The sequence below is a fragment of the Gallus gallus genome, chromosome 3 (assembly GCF_016699485.2).
Source record: "Gallus gallus isolate bGalGal1 chromosome 3, bGalGal1.mat.broiler.GRCg7b, whole genome shotgun sequence".
NCBI classification, from domain to species: Eukaryota; Metazoa; Chordata; class Aves; order Galliformes; family Phasianidae; genus Gallus; species Gallus gallus.
This window is the reverse complement of record NC_052534.1, coordinates 62,725,909-62,747,207: the sequence shown is the minus strand read 5'-3', so window position 1 is coordinate 62,747,207 and position 21,299 is coordinate 62,725,909. Positions and strand designations below refer to the sequence as shown.

The following is a 21,299-nucleotide window of genomic DNA, read 5'->3' as shown; positions in this document are numbered from 1 at the left end:
AAAATAAAAATTAGTTGCATTTGTAGCTGGCTCCTCAATACAAGCTGTACTGTGAAGTGTTTGTGTTGGATGCATGGACATCTAGAGCAGAAACAGACAAAGCCCATGAGAACCATCTACCAGACATGCAAGATAGAGGAAAAATTCCTCACACAAGAACGCGACTATGGGTACTTTATTATTCTTAACAGAAGTATTAATGTTGCCTTTCTTGTTTGGTTTTCTCCTACCACTCATAAATGACTTTTTAAATATAAATATTACATTACAAGGGAAATTTTTTGGTGAGTTGGTTGCATGTATTGTGGGGAGATAACATCTCTGTGAACATGAGAGATGGTCTGTATGCTGGAGCAGAGGGAGAATAACCACCATTGTTTGGTTTTATTTGTTTTACTCTGTTGATATTGGCTGTCTTCTGGCTTTTCTTTGCAAAAGCTGAATGGCAATTAGGAAGTATTTGTATCTGAGGCTCCATAAAAGAAGCATCTGGAGTTTACCAGTGACAGTTTAATCTAATGAGAAGTGCCAGGCACTTTTTGTTTGTTATTTCAAAATATTTTGTTTGGAAGAATTGTAAGACTTTTAAATTACCTCAATCTAATTATATCAACATTTCTGGACTAAGGCAGGTTCCAGATCTTATGTTCCACATTTCCCCTCCTATTAGCTTTATGCTTGGCTTGCAACAGGCCTAGGAGAAGGGAAAATTAAAAAAAAAGAAAAAAAGAAGAAAAAAAAAGTCACCTCTTTCAGTTCTCATTCTGCAAGGAGAAAAGATGAGGAAAGAAAAATAAAGGGAGAAAAACTACTGGGGCTCTGGACCCTTGTGTGACAGTTTCACCTCTGAAACTGTGTATTCATGAAACAGTAATAGCTATGGCCTCTGAACTCTCTCTCCCGTGCCTAGAGATGTGCCAGTATCTTTAACAGCAGAGGCTAAGGAATCCATTATTTTGATCAGTAATTTTCACTAATGCATTGTAAAAAGAGGGGGGGGGGGGGGGGGGGGGGGGGGGGGGGAGGGGGAGAGAGAAAGAAAAAAGAAAGAAAAACAAAATAAACCAATGCTAAGATACTTCAATATGGTGGTTTCATACCCAAATGGAAGATAGATATGTAAAATTTCAGGCTGAAATAACACCAGCTTGAGATGAAATCACATCTTCTGTAGGAGAAGTGGTATTTATCCACTGCCCAACAGAACAAATACTTCTCTAGGAGTCTTTCAGTTCCAGCTGATGACCTGAATGCAATCAATTACTTGGGCTTTGCATGTGCAAAGGTGATTTTTATGTTATCATTTAAACATGCATCTATTTGTGTTGGTATTTCTTAAATATAAGCGAAAATAGTTTTCAGCCTGCTGAGGGTGTGGAATGTGACGCTCACTTGAATGCTGAAGATATTTGTGCTATCCAGTAGCATTTCAAAAGAAAGAATGTTTTATTTGCTTCTTGTGGAATATCTAAGACTTTGACTTAGTCACATATAGAAACTTGGTACTTACATTTAGCCTTGAATGAATGTGCTTGCAAAACTCTGAGCTTGAGTACAGTAAAGCAACCAAATACCGTTCAGTGTGTCTTGTGAGTGATACCTGTACCATACCAATTTGGCTTTTGTATTTTTTAAAAAATTTGGCTTTTTTTTTTTTCATATTGTTGTTGAGACAATGGATCTAATCCATGGCAATGGCATGGCCAAGTCTTGTGTTTTGTCTTGCCATGGCAATGAATTCAATTCATGGCGATGAATTACAAACATTATGATTTGATATCCATGTGTTTACATCTGTGCTAGACTCTAAAAACTTTTAAAGGACATAATTAAAAATGATATATGGAATAAGCATTTGAAATACACCTGTTCTTTCCTGGTTTTATGTGGCAGAGCTCTTAAAATTTGAATGTATTGCTGTATTTAAAACTAACACTATAAGTACTGAATTGCTCTCACTAAGGTTTCTTGGAGGTGTTTCACATTTACATCTGTTTCTCCAGTGAGATAAATAAATGTTTTATGTGTTACATTTAAACATAGCAGCTGCTTAGTAGATCTTGCATATAAGCAGAAAAGAGAACTGCTGAAAAAAATAAAGTAAAATGCACAGATAATTCTTGAAATATATTGTTCTTTTAAGCCTTTAACTGATATTTCTAATTCAATCGGCTTTCTCATTTTGAATGCCAGCCCCATGTCCCCCCTACTGGCACCTTCAGGCATCGAAACACATAGAACAGATTCTACATAAGGCTACTTAGTAACAGACAGCTGCAAACGTTGACCTTTTCTGGAGATGTGTTTTGTAAACACTAAGCTAATCCCCTTGCCTTCTGCCCAGCTGCCAGATGTTGCTAATGCTTTAGAATGGCTCCCCTCCAGTCCTTGGAGGGATCTACCTATGTGAACATGTCTCTGACTCTCACTCTTTTCCTGCTTGACTGGAAAGCATATTAACATTATCCAGCAAGTCTCATTTATTTATTTATTTATTTATTTATTTATCCTTTTTTGTTTGTTTGTTTTGTTTTCTCCTCAGCTTTCCAACTTATCCACCAGGTGCTCTTAATTATACCTCTTACAAATCTTCTCTATTTCTCCATATCTTTGGGAATTTAATTCCTTGGTTGCCTTTTCTTTTTATTCCCTGTTTTACCCATGGGCAAACTTGTTCACTTGGCCAGGTGAATGTTAATGACTCTCAAATCTTCCTCACCAATTCAGGTTGGTATTCTCTGTCCAGACTGAGCTGTCTTCTAGCCTGACATTGCTATATGGGTGACAGCACAGCTAAAGCCTTGCTCAGTCTTTTCCCACTGAAGCTGCTCACCTCCATTCTTAATTACTGTGAACCCACAGTCCTCCACCCATCAATCCTTTGGACAAACATGCATTTTGTCCTGAGGAGATGCTGCTGCTCATCCTGCTTTAATTAGTTTCTCCTTAAAGGCTGTTCCTTGGGCACAGCACTTCAGAGGTCAACTCCACTTCTTTTATGCTTCTGTTGCAAATAATTAGGGGGAGAAGTAATTAGTACAAGCGTTTCCAGCAGTAGAGGCTCCTCAGTCTTATCACTGAAGTGTTTCGTATTCAGCTGACGTTAGGCAAGTTGGTGATATTTGGGAGAGCTTTTTTTTTTTCCCTCAGTACCAAGAAGCTAGTAACCTTTTTTCACTTCCAATACAACAAGCCTCTATTACCTGAAATCTTGTAGCAAATCAATGTAACACAGTCAGTGTGAGACCAGATACTTTAAACAGGCATCAGCTTATTTCACCCTTTTATCTCTGTGAACTCTGTGAGTTCAGAAGGGATTTTCCCTGAAGAGACAGAGACGTGAGGGAGGAGTCACCATAAAGGATTAATTAACAAAAAAAATATATTTTTAATTATGTTGGTGGGTATGTACTGCCTTGGAAGGAACACCTCATATTTATGTGAGTCTCAAACAAACACCAAAGCTGAAGAGATGAGTCCCTCACGCCCAGCTCTGCGACGTGCTCAGGCTGTGAGCTGAGAACACCTATGAGGCGGCACCGCCCTGAGGGGACGGGCGGCAACGCCCGGGAAGGGCGCGTGACCCAGAGGTGACCATGAGGTGACCCCCAGGTGACCCCGACCTCACCGCCTCCAGATGGAAAGAGCGGGAACGATGAGGCGAGAAGCGAGAGCGGCGGGAAGCGAAAACGGCGGGAAGAGAGAGACACGTTCTGCGCTCCTATTGGCTGGCGGGCGGCGGGGACACCTATATAAGGCTCACGGGGAAATGCAAACTCCTTACAGCGTGACAGGAATCCCACTGCTCTGAGGAAAAGACGGCAAGCGGCATCCCGGGCTGAGGTAAGAGGCTGGCGCAGCGGTAAAGCGGCCACGCGGGAACGGGACGATGCAAGGCATACTTGCTGGGTGGAAGGAACGGGAGCGGACAAGACAAGACAAAAGGAACACGAGCGGCGTCCGCGGGCTGAGGAGAAGGAGGCGGTGCGAGGCGAGCGGGACGGGGCAGCGCAGCGTCGAAAAGCCTCGCAGTGCTGAAGGGATGGGGGCGGGATGGGATGGAGGCTGCCGCGAGAGGAAGGCAGAAAACTGCCCCGTGGTGCTGCAAGGGACGGGGCGATGCTGAGCGGCCGCGCGGCGCTGAGGGGGTGGGGGTGGGCGGGGACGGGGGGCGTTGGCAAAACTGCCCTCGGGACTGAGGGGAGAAGATGGGGAGGGGAGGGGAACGAAAGGTAAAACTCCAGTTTGAAACTCAGAAGTAAGCATGCCACTACGTGTTGTCAGCTAACAATCTTACTTGCAATTTGATAAGTTACCAACAACTAATGGAAGATAAACAAATGAAACTGAGGAAGTCTGGATGACAAACGAAAAAGAGGAGCTCTAAATAGAGGTAAAGAGAAAATCAGCCTTGGACAACAGAACTCCCCTGTACATGGGGCGATGCTCAAGTGACAATAAAGCATGGAAGTACACCTCACTGGCAGTCACAATAAAGAATAACTCCACTGCACACAGGGCATGTATGGTTTTTGGGGGGGGGGGGGGGGTTGTTCTTCTTTGTTTTGTTTTTACTGGGAGGAGTCGGGGATGGAAGGTGTGAACTCCTCCTTGGCGGGGCGCTCGTGTGCCGGCTGCGTTGGGATGTTGGGTTGCTTTGGGGAGGGGAGTTCTCGGTGCTTCTCGGGACTAGTGGTGCCTGCCTTCCTTTTCAGGAGCTCCCGCAGAAGACGGCGGAAGAAGCCACGTGTGGAACTGGGCGGCAGGAGGATGCAAGCAGAGGGAGCAAGAAGAGGAAGCAGAAGACTGCGGCTGGGCTAAGGGAGAGGCGGCCTGGGCAAAAGCATCTCCCTGTCACCAGGGGCATAGTCATGTCGCAGTAGAGCGTTGCCGGCACTTTAGGTGACCAGGCCGGCTTTGTGCTGGGCGACCTCCCTGTAAGCAGGGCTCGGGTCTTTGCTGTAGTTGGCCTTTTGCCTTGTTGCTCCTTTGGCTGCCTGGGGAAGGTGGGCCCCTGTAAGGAGGGCGAGAGCCGCTTTCTCCGCACCCGAGTGGGAAATGGAGCTCGCTGGACCCCACGGGCACCCTGTAAGCAGGGTAGCGCCCTTCCCCTGCCACTGTTCCTCTGGCCGCTCAGCGCTGATGCCTGCTGGTGGCCTGCCCGTGTGTTGGCCCTGTACTCGGGGCGTGTGTCACGCCACTTGGCCTTAAGTCACCTGGGAATCCCCTTGGCGCGTTGAGGTCTGAGGCCTCCGTGCAGCCCCGGGGCGGGACAGAGGCTCTTGTCTGCTGCTTGTGGGTACGGGGTTTTATTTCCCCAGGCCTTGGCTGCACTGCCTTCTCCTTCCGTTCTGGAAAGCCCTGTCTGTGTGGTTGTGTTCCCCTTCCTTCCCTTGTTTGCTTTTGTGTGTGTGACTGTGCGATTGAAGTCTCCCCTTAGGCCTCCATGACTATGGCTGCAGCTTAGCTGTGGCTTCCCAGGGGGGAATGGAGGACTCGGTGGATGCAGCAAGGGGGATGTTCCCTCTTAGCTCCGCGAGTGGTGCAAGTGTCCTTTTGTCTTGCCCCTTTTTTCCTAGGGCAGAACAGAGCTGTGTGGTAGTTGCGTGGCCATGGCCGCCCTGTATCCAGGGTTTGGGTCTGTGCCTGTGTGGCCCCCTGTCCTGCTGGTGACACGCCAGCGTGACAGCCCCGTACTCGGGGCGTGTGTCACAAACTGTGGAGCCCTCTGTCCCCGGAGCGGCCCGCCCCCCCTGTAATCAGGTCTGGGGAGGCTGCGTTGGTGCAGCCGGCTGCTTTAGCCAGCTGGTGGGAGTGACCCCTCCCTGGCCCGTTAGAGGGTGCAGGTTGAGGTGCTACTTGTGGCTGGGGCGACCTCCCCGCTGTGTGGGTAGAGGTTGTTCCCTGGGCTCCTGAAGACGTGGTGATGATTGTGCTGCGGCCGGGCGGGCCCGCCTGTACCTCGGGCGTTGGCAGGAGCTGCGTGCTCCGTGGGGCTTTTGGACGTGGTGCGGCGTGGGGTACCGTCCTGTAGTCAGGGCTGTGCGTGCCCCCTGCGCTTAGGAGGATGAGTTCTGAGAGACCCCCTGTACTCAGGTGGGTACCTTCGGCCCGGCCTTTCAGAGGCGTGGTGCTGAGAGATGTGGGGTTGGGATCTCGGCCTTTGGCCGTGCCGCCCTGCTGCCTGGCCGCTGAGAGTCGTTCCTGCTGGCGAGGGGGAAACCGAGCTCTGTGGCTCCTGGGTGTCATCGCCCCGCCTGTAAGCAGGGTCTGTGGGTGGGAGCCTTTGTGCTCCGCTGGCAGCCTGTGTGGGGCGACCGCCCTGATAGCAGGGTTTGGGTCAAGGTGCCCCTGACTGGGGGAGAAGGAGCCCCCCGTGGCCTTCTGGGACCGGGGCTGCCCTGTAAGTCAGGGTGTGGCTGAGCCCTGGGGTACCAGGCCCTTTGCGGTGGAAGCGGCGACCGGGGCCCCTCTGTAAGCAGGGGTGTGGACCCTTTGGCCGCCACGTTGTGTGCCCAGCCCCATTTGCCCAGGCTGCCCGACTCTGCGGCCCGTTGCAGCAGCGTCTGGAAGTCCGCGGCGCATGGAAGTGGTGAGTAAAGCTGCTCCAAGTGTTTTGTTTTTGTTTTTTGTGTAAGCCTGGTTGACAACTGAAAAAGAAGAGGACAGGTGCGCTAAGAAGGGCTAAAGAGGGAAACCGTGAGCAACAGAATTCCCCTGTACATGGGGCGATGCTCAAGTGACAATAAAGCATGGAAGTACACCTCGCTGGCAGTCACAAGAAAGAATAATTCCACTGCATGCAGGGGGTGTGTGGTTTTTGTTTGGTTTTCGGGTTTTTTTTCTTTGTTTTGTTTTTACTGGGAGGAGTTGGTGCTGGAGGTGCGAGGTCTTCCTTGGCGGGGCGCTCGTGTGCCAGCTGCGTTGGGATGTTGGGTTGCCCGTTTCCTTAGGGCGGGGGAGTTGGTGCTTCTCGGGTCTAATGGTGCCTGCCTTCCTTTTCAGGAGCTCCCGCAGAAGACGGCGGAAGAAGCCACGTGTGGAACCGGGCGGCAGGAGGATGCAAGCAGAGGGAGCAAGAAGAGGAAGCAGAAGACTGCGGCTGGGCTAAGGGAGAGGCGGCCTGGGCAAAAGCATCTCCCTGTCACCAGGGGCATAGTCATGTCGCAGTAGAGCGTTGCCGGCACTTTAGGTGACCAGGCCGGCTTTGTGCTGGGCGACCTCCCTGTAAGCAGGGCTCGGGTCTTTGCTGTAGTTGGCCTTTTGCCTTGTTGCTCCTTTGGCTGCCTGGGGAAGGTGGGCCCCTGTAAGGAGGGCGAGAGCCGCTTTCTCCGCACCCGAGTGGGAAATGGAGCTCGCTGGACCCCACGGGCACCCTGTAAGCAGGGTAGCGCCCTTCCCCTGCCACTGTTCCTCTGGCCGCTCAGCGCTGATGCCTGCTGGTGGCCTGCCCGTGTGTTGGCCCTGTACTCGGGGCGTGTGTCACGCCACTTGGCCTTAAGTCACCTGGGAATCCCCTTGGCGCGTTGAGGTCTGAGGCCTCCGTGCAGCCCCTTTTGTCTTGCCCCTTTTTTCCTAGGGCAGAACAGAGCTGTGTGGTAGTTGCGTGGCCATGGCCGCCCTGTATCCAGGGTTTGGGTCTGTGCCTGTGTGGCCCCCTGTCCTGCTGGCGACACGCCAGCGTGACAGCCCCGTACTCGGGGCGTGTGTCACAAACTGTGGAGCCCTCTGTCCCCGGAGCGGCCCGCCCCCCCTGTAATCAGGTCTGGGGAGGCTGCGTTGGTGCAGCCGGCTGCTTTAGCCAGCTGGTGGGAGTGACCCCTCCCTGGCCCGTTAGAGGGTGCAGGTTGAGGTGCTACTTGTGGCTGGGGCGACCTCCCCGCTGTGTGGGTAGAGGTTGTTCCCTGGGCTCCTGAAGACGTGGTGATGATTGTGCTGCGGCCGGGCGGGCCCGCCTGTACCTCGGGCGTTGGCAGGAGCTGCGTGCTCCGTGGGGCTTTTGGACGTGGTGCGGCGTGGGGTACCGTCCTGTAGTCAGGGCTGTGCGTGCCCCCTGCGCTTAGGAGGATGAGTTCTGAGAGACCCCCTGTACTCAGGTGGGTACCTTCGGCCCGGCCTTTCAGAGGCGTGGTGCTGAGAGATGTGGGGTTGGGATCTCGGCCTTTGGCCGTGCCGCCCTGCTGCCTGGCCGCTGAGAGTCGTTCCTGCTGGCGAGGGGGAAACCGAGCTCTGTGGCTCCTGGGTGTCATCGCCCCGCCTGTAAGCAGGGTCTGTGGGTGGGAGCCTTTGTGCTCCGCTGGCAGCCTGTGTGGGGCGACCGCCCTGATAGCAGGGTTTGGGTCAAGGTGCCCCTGACTGGGGGAGAAGGAGCCCCCCGTGGCCTTCTGGGACCGGGGCTGCCCTGTAAGTCAGGGTGTGGCTGAGCCCTGGGGTACCAGGCCCTTTGCGGTGGAAGCGGCGACCGGGGCCCCTCTGTAAGCAGGGGTGTGGACCCTTTGGCCGCCACGTTGTGTGCCCAGCCCCATTTGCCCAGGCTGCCCGACTCTGCGGCCCGTTGCAGCAGCGTCTGGAAGTCCGCGGCGCATGGAAGTGGTGAGTAAAGCTGCTCCAAGTGTTTTGTTTTTGTTTTTTGTGTAAGCCTGGTTGACAACTGAAAAAGAAGAGGACAGGTGCGCTAAGAAGGGCTAAAGAGGGAAACCGTGAGCAACAGAATTCCCCTGTACATGGGGCGATGCTCAAGTGACAATAAAGCATGGAAGTACACCTCGCTGGCAGTCACAAGAAAGAATAATTCCACTGCATGCAGGGGGTGTGTGGTTTTTGTTTGGTTTTCGGGTTTTTTTCTTTGTTTTGTTTTTACTGGGAGGAGTTGGTGCTGGAGGTGCGAGGTCTTCCTTGGCGGGGCGCTCGTGTGCCAGCTGCGTTGGGATGTTGGGTTGCCCGTTTCCTTAGGGCGGGGGAGTTGGTGCTTCTCGGGTCTAATGGTGCCTGCCTTCCTTTTCAGGAGCTCCCGCAGAAGACGGCGGAAGAAGCCACGTGTGGAACCGGGCGGCAGGAGGATGCAAGCAGAGGGAGCAAGAAGAGGAAGCAGAAGACTGCGGCTGGGCTAAGGGAGAGGCGGCCTGGGCAAAAGCATCTCCCTGTCACCAGGGGCATAGTCATGTCGCAGTAGAGCGTTGCCGGCACTTTAGGTGACCAGGCCGGCTTTGTGCTGGGCGACCTCCCTGTAAGCAGGGCTCGGGTCTTTGCTGTAGTTGGCCTTTTGCCTTGTTGCTCCTTTGGCTGCCTGGGGAAGGTGGGCCCCTGTAAGGAGGGCGAGAGCCGCTTTCTCCGCACCCGAGTGGGAAATGGAGCTCGCTGGACCCCACGGGCACCCTGTAAGCAGGGTAGCGCCCTTCCCCTGCCACTGTTCCTCTGGCCGCTCAGCGCTGATGCCTGCTGGTGGCCTGCCCGTGTGTTGGCCCTGTACTCGGGGCGTGTGTCACGCCACTTGGCCTTAAGTCACCTGGGAATCCCCTTGGCGCGTTGAGGTCTGAGGCCTCCGTGCAGCCCCTTTTGTCTTGCCCCTTTTTTCCTAGGGCAGAACAGAGCTGTGTGGTAGTTGCGTGGCCATGGCCGCCCTGTATCCAGGGTTTGGGTCTGTGCCTGTGTGGCCCCCTGTCCTGCTGGCGACACGCCAGCGTGACAGCCCCGTACTCGGGGCGTGTGTCACAAACTGTGGAGCCCTCTGTCCCCGGAGCGGCCCGCCCCCCCTGTAATCAGGTCTGGGGAGGCTGCGTTGGTGCAGCCGGCTGCTTTAGCCAGCTGGTGGGAGTGACCCCTCCCTGGCCCGTTAGAGGGTGCAGGTTGAGGTGCTACTTGTGGCTGGGGCGACCTCCCCGCTGTGTGGGTAGAGGTTGTTCCCTGGGCTCCTGAAGACGTGGTGATGATTGTGCTGCGGCCGGGCGGGCCCGCCTGTACCTCGGGCGTTGGCAGGAGCTGCGTGCTCCGTGGGGCTTTTGGACGTGGTGCGGCGTGGGGTACCGTCCTGTAGTCAGGGCTGTGCGTGCCCCCTGCGCTTAGGAGGATGAGTTCTGAGAGACCCCCTGTACTCAGGTGGGTACCTTCGGCCCGGCCTTTCAGAGGCGTGGTGCTGAGAGATGTGGGGTTGGGATCTCGGCCTTTGGCCGTGCCGCCCTGCTGCCTGGCCGCTGAGAGTCGTTCCTGCTGGCGAGGGGGAAACCGAGCTCTGTGGCTCCTGGGTGTCATCGCCCCGCCTGTAAGCAGGGTCTGTGGGTGGGAGCCTTTGTGCTCCGCTGGCAGCCTGTGTGGGGCGACCGCCCTGATAGCAGGGTTTGGGTCAAGGTGCCCCTGACTGGGGGAGAAGGAGCCCCCCGTGGCCTTCTGGGACCGGGGCTGCCCTGTAAGTCAGGGTGTGGCTGAGCCCTGGGGTACCAGGCCCTTTGCGGTGGAAGCGGCGACCGGGGCCCCTCTGTAAGCAGGGGTGTGGACCCTTTGGCCGCCACGTTGTGTGCCCAGCCCCATTTGCCCAGGCTGCCCGACTCTGCGGCCCGTTGCAGCAGCGTCTGGAAGTCCGCGGCGCATGGAAGTGGTGAGTAAAGCTGCTCCAAGTGTTTTGTTTTTGTTTTTTGTGTAAGCCTGGTTGACAACTGAAAAAGAAGAGGACAGGTGCGCTAAGAAGGGCTAAAGAGGGAAACCGTGAGCAACAGAATTCCCCTGTACATGGGGCGATGCTCAAGTGACAATAAAGCATGGAAGTACACCTCGCTGGCAGTCACAAGAAAGAATAATTCCACTGCATGCAGGGGGTGTGTGGTTTTTGTTTGGTTTTCGGGTTTTTTTCTTTGTTTTGTTTTTACTGGGAGGAGTTGGTGCTGGAGGTGCGAGGTCTTCCTTGGCGGGGCGCTCGTGTGCCAGCTGCGTTGGGATGTTGGGTTGCCCGTTTCCTTAGGGCGGGGGAGTTGGTGCTTCTCGGGTCTAATGGTGCCTGCCTTCCTTTTCAGGAGCTCCCGCAGAAGACGGCGGAAGAAGCCACGTGTGGAACCGGGCGGCAGGAGGATGCAAGCAGAGGGAGCAAGAAGAGGAAGCAGAAGACTGCGGCTGGGCTAAGGGAGAGGCGGCCTGGGCAAAAGCATCTCCCTGTCACCAGGGGCATAGTCATGTCACAGTAGAGCGTTGCCGGCACTTTAGGTGACCAGGCCGGCTTTGTGCTGGGCGACCTCCCTGTAAGCAGGGCTCGGGTCTTTGCTGTAGTTGGCCTTTTGCCTTGTTGCTCCTTTGGCTGCCTGGGGAAGGTGGGCCCCTGTAAGGAGGGCGAGAGCCGCTTTCTCCGCACCCGAGTGGGAAATGGAGCTCGCTGGACCCCACGGGCACCCTGTAAGCAGGGTAGCGCCCTTCCCCTGCCACTGTTCCTCTGGCCGCTCAGCGCTGATGCCTGCTGGTGGCCTGCCCATGTGTTGGCCCTGTACTCGGGGCGTGTGTCACGCCACTTGGCCTTAAGTCACCTGGGAATCCCCTTGGCGCGTTGAGGTCTGAGGCCTCCGTGCAGCCCCGGGGCGGGACAGAGGCTCTTGTCTGCTGCTCGTGGGTACGGGGTTTTATTTCCCCAGGCCTTGGCTGCACTGCCTTCTCCTTCCGTTCTGGAAAGCCCTGTCTGTGTGGTTGTGTTCCCCTTCCTTCCCTTGTTTGCTTTTGTGTGTGTGACTGTGCGATTGAAGTCTCCCCTTAGGCCTCCATGACTATGGCTGCAGCTTAGCTGTGGCTTCCCAGGGGGGAATGGAGGACTCGGTGGATGCAGCAAGGGGGATGTTCCCTCTTAGCTCCGCGAGTGGTGCAAGTGTCCTTTTGTCTTGCCCCTTTTTTCCTAGGGCAGAACAGAGCTGTGTGGTAGTTGCGTGGCCATGGCCGCCCTGTATCCAGGGTTTGGGTCTGTGCCTGTGTGGCCCCCTGTCCTGCTGGCGACACGCCAGCGTGACAGCCCCGTACTCGGGGCGTGTGTCACAAACTGTGGAGCCCTCTGTCCCCGGAGCGGCCCGCCCCCCCTGTAATCAGGTCTGGGGAGGCTGCGTTGGTGCAGCCGGCTGCTTTAGCCAGCTGGTGGGAGTGACCCCTCCCTGGCCCGTTAGAGGGTGCAGGTTGAGGTGCTACTTGTGGCTGGGGCGACCTCCCCGCTGTGTGGGTAGAGGTTGTTCCCTGGGCTCCTGAAGACGTGGTGATGATTGTGCTGCGGCCGGGCGGGCCCGCCTGTACCTCGGGCGTTGGCAGGAGCTGCGTGCTCCGTGGGGCTTTTGGACGTGGTGCGGCGTGGGGTACCGTCCTGTAGTCAGGGCTGTGCGTGCCCCCTGCGCTTAGGAGGATGAGTTCTGAGAGACCCCCTGTACTCAGGTGGGTACCTTCGGCCCGGCCTTTCAGAGGCGTGGTGCTGAGAGATGTGGGGTTGGGATCTCGGCCTTTGGCCGTGCCGCCCTGCTGCCTGGCCGCTGAGAGTCGTTCCTGCTGGCGAGGGGGAAACCGAGCTCTGTGGCTCCTGGGTGTCATCGCCCCGCCTGTAAGCAGGGTCTGTGGGTGGGAGCCTTTGTGCTCCGCTGGCAGCCTGTGTGGGGCGACCGCCCTGATAGCAGGGTTTGGGTCAAGGTGCCCCTGACTGGGGGAGAAGGAGCCCCCCGTGGCCTTCTGGGACCGGGGCTGCCCTGTAAGTCAGGGTGTGGCTGAGCCCTGGGGTACCAGGCCCTTTGCGGTGGAAGCGGCGACCGGGGCCCCTCTGTAAGCAGGGGTGTGGACCCTTTGGCCGCCACGTTGTGTGCCCAGCCCCATTTGCCCAGGCTGCCCGACTCTGCGGCCCGTTGCAGCAGCGTCTGGAAGTCCGCGGCGCATGGAAGTGGTGAGTAAAGCTGCTCCAAGTGTTTTGTTTTTGTTTTTTGTGTAAGCCTGGTTGACAACTGAAAAAGAAGAGGACAGGTGCGCTAAGAAGGGCTAAAGAGGGAAACCGTGAGCAACAGAATTCCCCTGTACATGGGGCGATGCTCAAGTGACAATAAAGCATGGAAGTACACCTCGCTGGCAGTCACAAGAAAGAATAATTCCACTGCATGCAGGGGGTGTGTGGTTTTTGTTTGGTTTTCGGGTTTTTTTTCTTTGTTTTGTTTTTACTGGGAGGAGTTGGTGCTGGAGGTGCGAGGTCTTCCTTGGCGGGGCGCTCGTGTGCCAGCTGCGTTGGGATGTTGGGTTGCCCGTTTCCTTAGGGCGGGGGAGTTGGTGCTTCTCGGGTCTAATGGTGCCTGCCTTCCTTTTCAGGAGCTCCCGCAGAAGACGGCGGAAGAAGCCACGTGTGGAACCGGGCGGCAGGAGGATGCAAGCGGAGGGAGCAAGAAGAGGAAGCAGAAGACTGCGGCTGGGCTAAGGGAGAGGCGGCCTGGGCAAAAGCATCTCCCTGTCACCAGGGGCATAGTCATGTCGCAGTAGAGCGTTGCCGGCACTTTAGGTGACCAGGCCGGCTTTGTGCTGGGCGACCTCCCTGTAAGCAGGGCTCGGGTCTTTGCTGTAGTTGGCCTTTTGCCTTGTTGCTCCTTTGGCTGCCTGGGGAAGGTGGGCCCCTGTAAGGAGGGCGAGAGCCGCTTTCTCCGCACCCGAGTGGGAAATGGAGCTCGCTGGACCCCACGGGCACCCTGTAAGCAGGGTAGCGCCCTTCCCCTGCCACTGTTCCTCTGGCCGCTCAGCGCTGATGCCTGCTGGTGGCCTGCCCGTGTGTTGGCCCTGTACTCGGGGCGTGTGTCACGCCACTTGGCCTTAAGTCACCTGGGAATCCCCTTGGCGCGTTGAGGTCTGAGGCCTCCGTGCAGCCCCGGGGCGGGACAGAGGCTCTTGTCTGCTGCTCGTGGGTACGGGGTTTTATTTCCCCAGGCCTTGGCTGCACTGCCTTCTCCTTCCGTTCTGGAAAGCCCTGTCTGTGTGGTTGTGTTCCCCTTCCTTCCCTTGTTTGCTTTTGTGTGTGTGACTGTGCGATTGAAGTCTCCCCTTAGGCCTCCATGACTATGGCTGCAGCTTAGCTGTGGCTTCCCAGGGGGGAATGGAGGACTCGGTGGATGCAGCAAGGGGGATGTTCCCTCTTAGCTCCGCGAGTGGTGCAAGTGTCCTTTTGTCTTGCCCCTTTTTTCCTAGGGCAGAACAGAGCTGTGTGGTAGTTGCGTGGCCATGGCCGCCCTGTATCCAGGGTTTGGGTCTGTGCCTGTGTGGCCCCCTGTCCTGCTGGCGACACGCCAGCGTGACAGCCCCGTACTCGGGGCGTGTGTCACAAACTGTGGAGCCCTCTGTCCCCGGAGCGGCCCGCCCCCCCTGTAATCAGGTCTGGGGAGGCTGCGTTGGTGCAGCCGGCTGCTTTAGCCAGCTGGTGGGAGTGACCCCTCCCTGGCCCGTTAGAGGGTGCAGGTTGAGGTGCTACTTGTGGCTGGGGCGACCTCCCCGCTGTGTGGGTAGAGGTTGTTCCCTGGGCTCCTGAAGACGTGGTGATGATTGTGCTGCGGCCGGGCGGGCCCGCCTGTACCTCGGGCGTTGGCAGGAGCTGCGTGCTCCGTGGGGCTTTTGGACGTGGTGCGGCGTGGGGTACCGTCCTGTAGTCAGGGCTGTGCGTGCCCCCTGCGCTTAGGAGGATGAGTTCTGAGAGACCCCCTGTACTCAGGTGGGTACCTTCGGCCCGGCCTTTCAGAGGCGTGGTGCTGAGAGATGTGGGGTTGGGATCTCGGCCTTTGGCCGTGCCGCCCTGCTGCCTGGCCGCTGAGAGTCGTTCCTGCTGGCGAGGGGGAAACCGAGCTCTGTGGCTCCTGGGTGTCATCGCCCCGCCTGTAAGCAGGGTCTGTGGGTGGGAGCCTTTGTGCTCCGCTGGCAGCCTGTGTGGGGCGACCGCCCTGATAGCAGGGTTTGGGTCAAGGTGCCCCTGACTGGGGGAGAAGGAGCCCCCCGTGGCCTTCTGGGACCGGGGCTGCCCTGTAAGTCAGGGTGTGGCTGAGCCCTGGGGTACCAGGCCCTTTGCGGTGGAAGCGGCGACCGGGGCCCCTCTGTAAGCAGGGGTGTGGACCCTTTGGCCGCCACGTTGTGTGCCCAGCCCCATTTGCCCAGGCTGCCCGACTCTGCGGCCCGTTGCAGCAGCGTCTGGAAGTCCGCGGCGCATGGAAGTGGTGAGTAAAGCTGCTCCAAGTGTTTTGTTTTTGTTTTTTGTGTAAGCCTGGTTGACAACTGAAAAAGAAGAGGACAGGTGCGCTAAGAAGGGCTAAAGAGGGAAACCATGAGCAACAGAATTCCCCTGTACATGGGGCGATGCTCAAGTGACAATAAAGCATGGAAGTACACCTCGCTGGCAGTCACAAGAAAGAATAATTCCACTGCATGCAGGGGGTGTGTGGTTTTTGTTTGGTTTTCGGGTTTTTTTCTTTGTTTTGTTTTTACTGGGAGGAGTTGGTGCTGGAGGTGCGAGGTCTTCCTTGGCGGGGCGCTCGTGTGCCAGCTGCGTTGGGATGTTGGGTTGCCCGTTTCCTTAGGGCGGGGGAGTTGGTGCTTCTCGGGTCTAATGGTGCCTGCCTTCCTTTTCAGGAGCTCCCGCAGAAGACGGCGGAAGAAGCCACGTGTGGAACCGGGCGGCAGGAGGATGCAAGCAGAGGGAGCAAGAAGAGGAAGCAGAAGACTGCGGCTGGGCTAAGGGAGAGGCGGCCTGGGCAAAAGCATCTCCCTGTCACCAGGGGCATAGTCATGTCGCAGTAGAGCGTTGCCGGCACTTTAGGTGACCAGGCCGGCTTTGTGCTGGGCGACCTCCCTGTAAGCAGGGCTCGGGTCTTTGCTGTAGTTGGCCTTTTGCCTTGTTGCTCCTTTGGCTGCCTGGGGAAGGTGGGCCCCTGTAAGGAGGGCGAGAGCCGCTTTCTCCGCACCCGAGTGGGAAATGGAGCTCGCTGGACCCCACGGGCACCCTGTAAGCAGGGTAGTGCCCTTCCCCTGCCACTGTTCCTCTGGCCGCTCAGCGCTGATGCCTGCTGGTGGCCTGCCCGTGTGTTGGCCCTGTACTCGGGGCGTGTGTCACGCCACTTGGCCTTAAGTCACCTGGGAATCCCCTTGGCGCGTTGAGGTCTGAGGCCTCCGTGCAGCCCCGGGGCGTGCAGCCCCTTTTGTCTTGCCCCTTTTTTCCTAGGGCAGAACAGAGCTGTGTGGTAGTTGCGTGGCCATGGCCGCCCTGTATCCAGGGTTTGGGTCTGTGCCTGTGTGGCCCCCTGTCCTGCTGGCGACACGCCAGCGTGACAGCCCCGTACTCGGGGCGTGTGTCACAAACTGTGGAGCCCTCTGTCCCCGGAGCGGCCCGCCCCCCCTGTAATCAGGTCTGGGGAGGCTGCGTTGGTGCAGCCGGCTGCTTTAGCCAGCTGGTGGGAGTGACCCCTCCCTGGCCCGTTAGAGGGTGCAGGTTGAGGTGCTACTTGTGGCTGGGGCGACCTCCCCGCTGTGTGGGTAGAGGTTGTTCCCTGGGCTCCTGAAGACGTGGTGATGATTGTGCTGCGGCCGGGCGGGCCCGCCTGTACCTCGGGCGTTGGCAGGAGCTGCGTGCTCCGTGGGGCTTTTGGACGTGGTGCGGCGTGGGGTACCGTCCTGTAGTCAGGGCTGTGCGTGCCCCCTGCGCTTAGGAGGATGAGTTCTGAGAGACCCCCTGTACTCAGGTGGGTACCTTCGGCCCGGCCTTTCAGAGGCGTGGTGCTGAGAGATGTGGGGTTGGGATCTCGGCCTTTGGCCGTGCCGCCCTGCTGCCTGGCCGCTGAGAGTCGTTCCTGCTGGCGAGGGGGAAACCGAGCTCTGTGGCTCCTGGGTGTCATCGCCCCGCCTGTAAGCAGGGTCTGTGGGTGGGAGCCTTTGTGCTCCGCTGGCAGCCTGTGTGGGGCGACCGCCCTGATAGCAGGGTTTGGGTCAAGGTGCCCCTGACTGGGGGAGAAGGAGCCCCCCGTGGCCTTCTGGGACCGGGGCTGCCCTGTAAGTCAGGGTGTGGCTGAGCCCTGGGGTACCAGGCCCTTTGCGGTGGAAGCGGCGACCGGGGCCCCTCTGTAAGCAGGGGTGTGGACCCTTTGGCCGCCACGTTGTGTGCCCAGCCCCATTTGCCCAGGCTGCCCGACTCTGCGGCCCGTTGCAGCAGCGTCTGGAAGTCCGCGGCGCATGGAAGTGGTGAGTAAAGCTGCTCCAAGTGTTTTGTTTTTGTTTTTTGTGTAAGCCTGGTTGACAACTGAAAAAGAAGAGGACAGGTGCGCTAAGAAGGGCTAAAGAGGGAAACCGTGAGCAACAGAATTCCCCTGTACATGGGGCGATGCTCAAGTGACAATAAAGCATGGAAGTACACCTCGCTGGCAGTCACAAGAAAGAATAATTCCACTGCATGCAGGGGGTGTGTGGTTTTTGTTTGGTTTTCGGGTTTTTTTTCTTTGTTTTGTTTTTACTGGGAGGAGTTGGTGCTGGAGGTGCGAGGTCTTCCTTGGCGGGGCGCTCGTGTGCCAGCTGCGTTGGGATGTTGGGTTGCCCGTTTCCTTAGGGCGGGGGAGTTGGTGCTTCTCGGGTCTAATGGTGCCTGCCTTCCTTTTCAGGAGCTCCCGCAGAAGACGGCGGAAGAAGCCACGTGTGGAACCGGGCGGCAGGAGGATGCAAGCAGAAGGAGCAAGAAGAGGAAGCAGAAGACTGCGGCTGGGCTAAGGGAGAGGCGGCCTGGGCAAAAGCATCTCCCTGTCACCAGGGGCATAGTCATGTCGCAGTAGAGCGTTGCCGGCACTTTAGGTGACCAGGCCGGCTTTGTGCTGGGCGACCTCCCTGTAAGCAGGGCTCGGGTCTTTGCTGTAGTTGGCCTTTTGCCTTGTTGCTCCTTTGGCTGCCTGGGGAAGGTGGGCCCCTGTAAGGAGGGCGAGAGCCGCTTTCTCCGCACCCGAGTGGGAAATGGAGCTCGCTGGACCCCACGGGCACCCTGTAAGCAGGGTAGCGCCCTTCCCCTGCCACTGTTCCTCTGGCCGCTCAGCGCTGATGCCTGCTGGTGGCCTGCCCGTGTGTTGGCCCTGTACTCGGGACGTGTGTCACGCCACTTGGCCTTAAGTCACCTGGGAATCCCCTTGGCGCGTTGAGGTCTGAGGCCTCCGTGCAGCCCCGGGGCGGGACAGAGGCTCTTGTCTGCTGCTCGTGGGTACGGGGTTTTATTTCCCCAGGCCTTGGCTGCACTGCCTTCTCCTTCCGTTCTGGAAAGCCCTGTCTGTGTGGTTGTGTTCCCCTTCCTTCCCTTGTTTGCTTTTGTGTGTGTGACTGTGCGATTGAAGTCTCCCCTTAGGCCTCCATGACTATGGCTGCAGCTTAGCTGTGGCTTCCCAGGGGGGAATGGAGGACTCGGTGGATGCAGCAAGGGGGATGTTCCCTCTTAGCTCCGCGAGTGGTGCAAGTGTCCTTTTGTCTTGCCCCTTTTTTCCTAGGGCAGAACAGAGCTGTGTGGTAGTTGCGTGGCCATGGCCGCCCTGTATCCAGGGTTTGGGTCTGTGCCTGTGTGGCCCCCTGTCCTGCTGGCGACACGCCAGCGTGACAGCCCCGTACTCGGGGCGTGTGTCACAAACTGTGGAGCCCTCTGTCCCCGGAGCGGCCCGCCCCCCCTGTAATCAGGTCTGGGGAGGCTGCGTTGGTGCAGCCGGCTGCTTTAGCCAGCTGGTGGGAGTGACCCCTCCCTGGCCCGTTAGAGGGTGCAGGCTGAGGTGCTACTTGTGGCTGGGGCGACCTCCCCGCTGTGTGGGTAGAGGTTGTTCCCTGGGCTCCTGAAGACGTGGTGATGATTGTGCTGCGGCCGGGCGGGCCCGCCTGTACCTCGGGCGTTGGCAGGAGCTGCGTGCTCCGTGGGGCTTTTGGACGTGGTGCGGCGTGGGGTACCGTCCTGTAGTCAGGGCTGTGCGTGCCCCCTGCGCTTAGGAGGATGAGTTCTGAGAGACCCCCTGTACTCAGGTGGGTACCTTCGGCCCGGCCTTTCAGAGGCGTGGTGCTGAGAGATGTGGGGTTGGGATCTCGGCCTTTGGCCGTGCCGCCCTGCTGCCTGGCCGCTGAGAGTCGTTCCTGCTGGCGAGGGGGAAACCGAGCTCTGTGGCTCCTGGGTGTCATCGCCCCGCCTGTAAGCAGGGTCTGTGGGTGGGAGCCTTTGTGCTCCGCTGGCAGCCTGTGTGGGGCGACCGCCCTGATAGCAGGGTTTGGGTCAAGGTGCCCCTGACTGGGGGAGAAGGAGCCCCCCGTGGCCTTCTGGGACCGGGGCTGCCCTGTAAGTCAGGGTGTGGCTGAGCCCTGGGGTACCAGGCCCTTTGCGGTGGAAGCGGCGACCGGGGCCCCTCTGTAAGCAGGGGTGTGGACCCTTTGGCCGCCACGTTGTGTGCCCAGCCCCATTTGCCCAGGCTGCCCGACTCTGCGGCCCGTTGCAGCAGCGTCTGGAAGTCCGCGGCGCATGGAAGTGGTGAGTAAAGCTGCTCCAAGTGTTTTGTTTTTGTTTTTTGTGTAAGCCTGGTTGACAACTGAAAAAGAAGAGGACAGGTGCGCTAAGAAGGGCTAAAGAGGGAAACCGTGAGCAACAGAATTCCCCTGTACATGGGGCGATGCTCAAGTGACAATAAAGCATGGAAGTACACCTCGCTGGCAGTCACAAGAAAGAATAATTCCACTGCATGCAGGGGGTGTGTGGTTTTTGTTTGGTTTTCGGGTTTTTTTTCTTTGTTTTGTTTTTTTCTGGGAGGAGTTGGGTCTGGAAGTTGCGAGGTCTTCCTTGGCGGGGCGCTCGTGTGCCAGCTGCGTTGGGATGTTGGGTTGCCCGTTTCCTTTTGGTGGGGGTGTTCTCGGTGCTTCTCGGGTCTAATGGTGCCTGCCTTCCTTTTCAGGAGCTCCCGCAGAAGACGGCGGAAGAAGCCGCATGTGGAACCGGAGCACATGAGGGAGGAAGAGGCTGATGCTGAGGTTGGGCAGTGTTTTGTAATTAGACCAATTTTTCTTAATATTTATGGTGTTTCCCCTTAACATATATGCTTTGGTTATTCACCAAAATTATGTACTACCCCCTGTATTAAAAGTTTTTTTCTTGTTGATGTGATGTCTGCCTCTTTTTTCTTCTTCTTTTTATGTGTTTATGATCTTTTTTTGTCTATTTGCATTTTAGTGTGTGCTGGAAGTAGTTTTTCCTTATTTTTCTTGTCTAGATTTACCTAAGCCACTTCAGTCTTAGCCGCTCCATCTACTTCCTGGTTTTTTTTGAAGTTTTTTTTTGGTGGCACAACTCTTGTGCACATGACCATCTACATTACTTACTTTTACAGCCATGTTTTCTACCTAGGCAGCAATATCTTTTCACAGTGCAGCATCCCAGATCTACTGGTCTCTGTGCTGCTAGTTCTAGTTCCATTGCTGTTACCACCCCCCACAGGGCATTTGCGTCAGTGTAATGATATAGCTCTGGCCATTTTCTTATTCAGCAACATTTGAAGCCAGCTGGTCTGCCTTTGTTTCTGATAACTGTCTCAATTCATCCTTTCCTTCAGTAACTTCTGCATCTTGTCATGAGGGCTCTCTATACAGCACCCTTCCGTCTCCAGTGCTTTCCCACAGTGCAGCAGGATCCATCAGTGAATATGGCACTTCCTAATTTTCTGGTGGTTTATTGTGAAGTGGAGCTCTTTCAGCACATATCAGCGTCTCCTTTTCTAGTGGTACTCTTGAATTTTTGCCTTTGGGTTAATCTGTAATCATGTCAAAGATTCCTGGATGTCTGGGATCCCCTATTCAAGTTTGCTGTATGACCAGTGCTTACTCCATGTAGCATCAGTAGCATGATATGTTTGCTCTGAATCATTTTCTAATCATCTGTGGATTAGAAGCAGGCAAGTAAGGTTAAATTTGAGTAAATCTGTATTTACCTCTAATTGTTTACTGCAGTGGCTGTGATGGGACCACTCTTTGCTTTGGGATCAGGTGGAATATTTCATCTTTTTTCTTCTTGAAAACAATTCACTCTGTTTAAAAAAAAAAAAAAGGTAACACGGTATTACAATGGGAATTAAAAATCCAAACAAGATGAGTTCAATTGTAAGAGAGAAACGATTGTGCTGAATGGGTTTGCTTTCTCCATGGAAATTACACTGCTGTGTCAACCTTTCAGTTTTTCTTATGTGCTTTAGAACATTTTGGCCCCCAGTGAAAACTTAAACTACAATTGAATGTCAGGATTTAACTTTTCATTTGCAATTATTCAAACAGAGGATTTATCCCTTATGAAGTTTATGAATGAGTACATT

At 56.1% G+C, this 21,299-nt stretch overlaps 1 long non-coding RNA gene across 2 annotated transcripts; it reads left to right on the top strand.

Annotated features, from left to right (window-relative positions):
- The first annotated feature begins 3,782 nt into the window (after positions 1-3,782).
- LOC121113151 lies at positions 3,783-20,096 on the top strand. Of its 2 annotated transcripts, XR_005858177.2 has the most exons (10): positions 3,783-3,843; positions 4,313-4,393; positions 4,716-6,592; positions 7,006-8,592; positions 9,005-10,591; positions 11,004-12,880; positions 13,294-15,170; positions 15,583-17,184; positions 17,598-19,474; positions 19,893-20,096. It is a non-coding gene; the product is annotated as an uncharacterized LOC121113151 (long non-coding RNA). The 2 variants fall into 2 exon arrangements; XR_005858178.2 differs by lacking the exon at positions 4,313-4,393.
- The last annotated feature ends 1,203 nt before the right edge of the window (positions 20,097-21,299 follow it).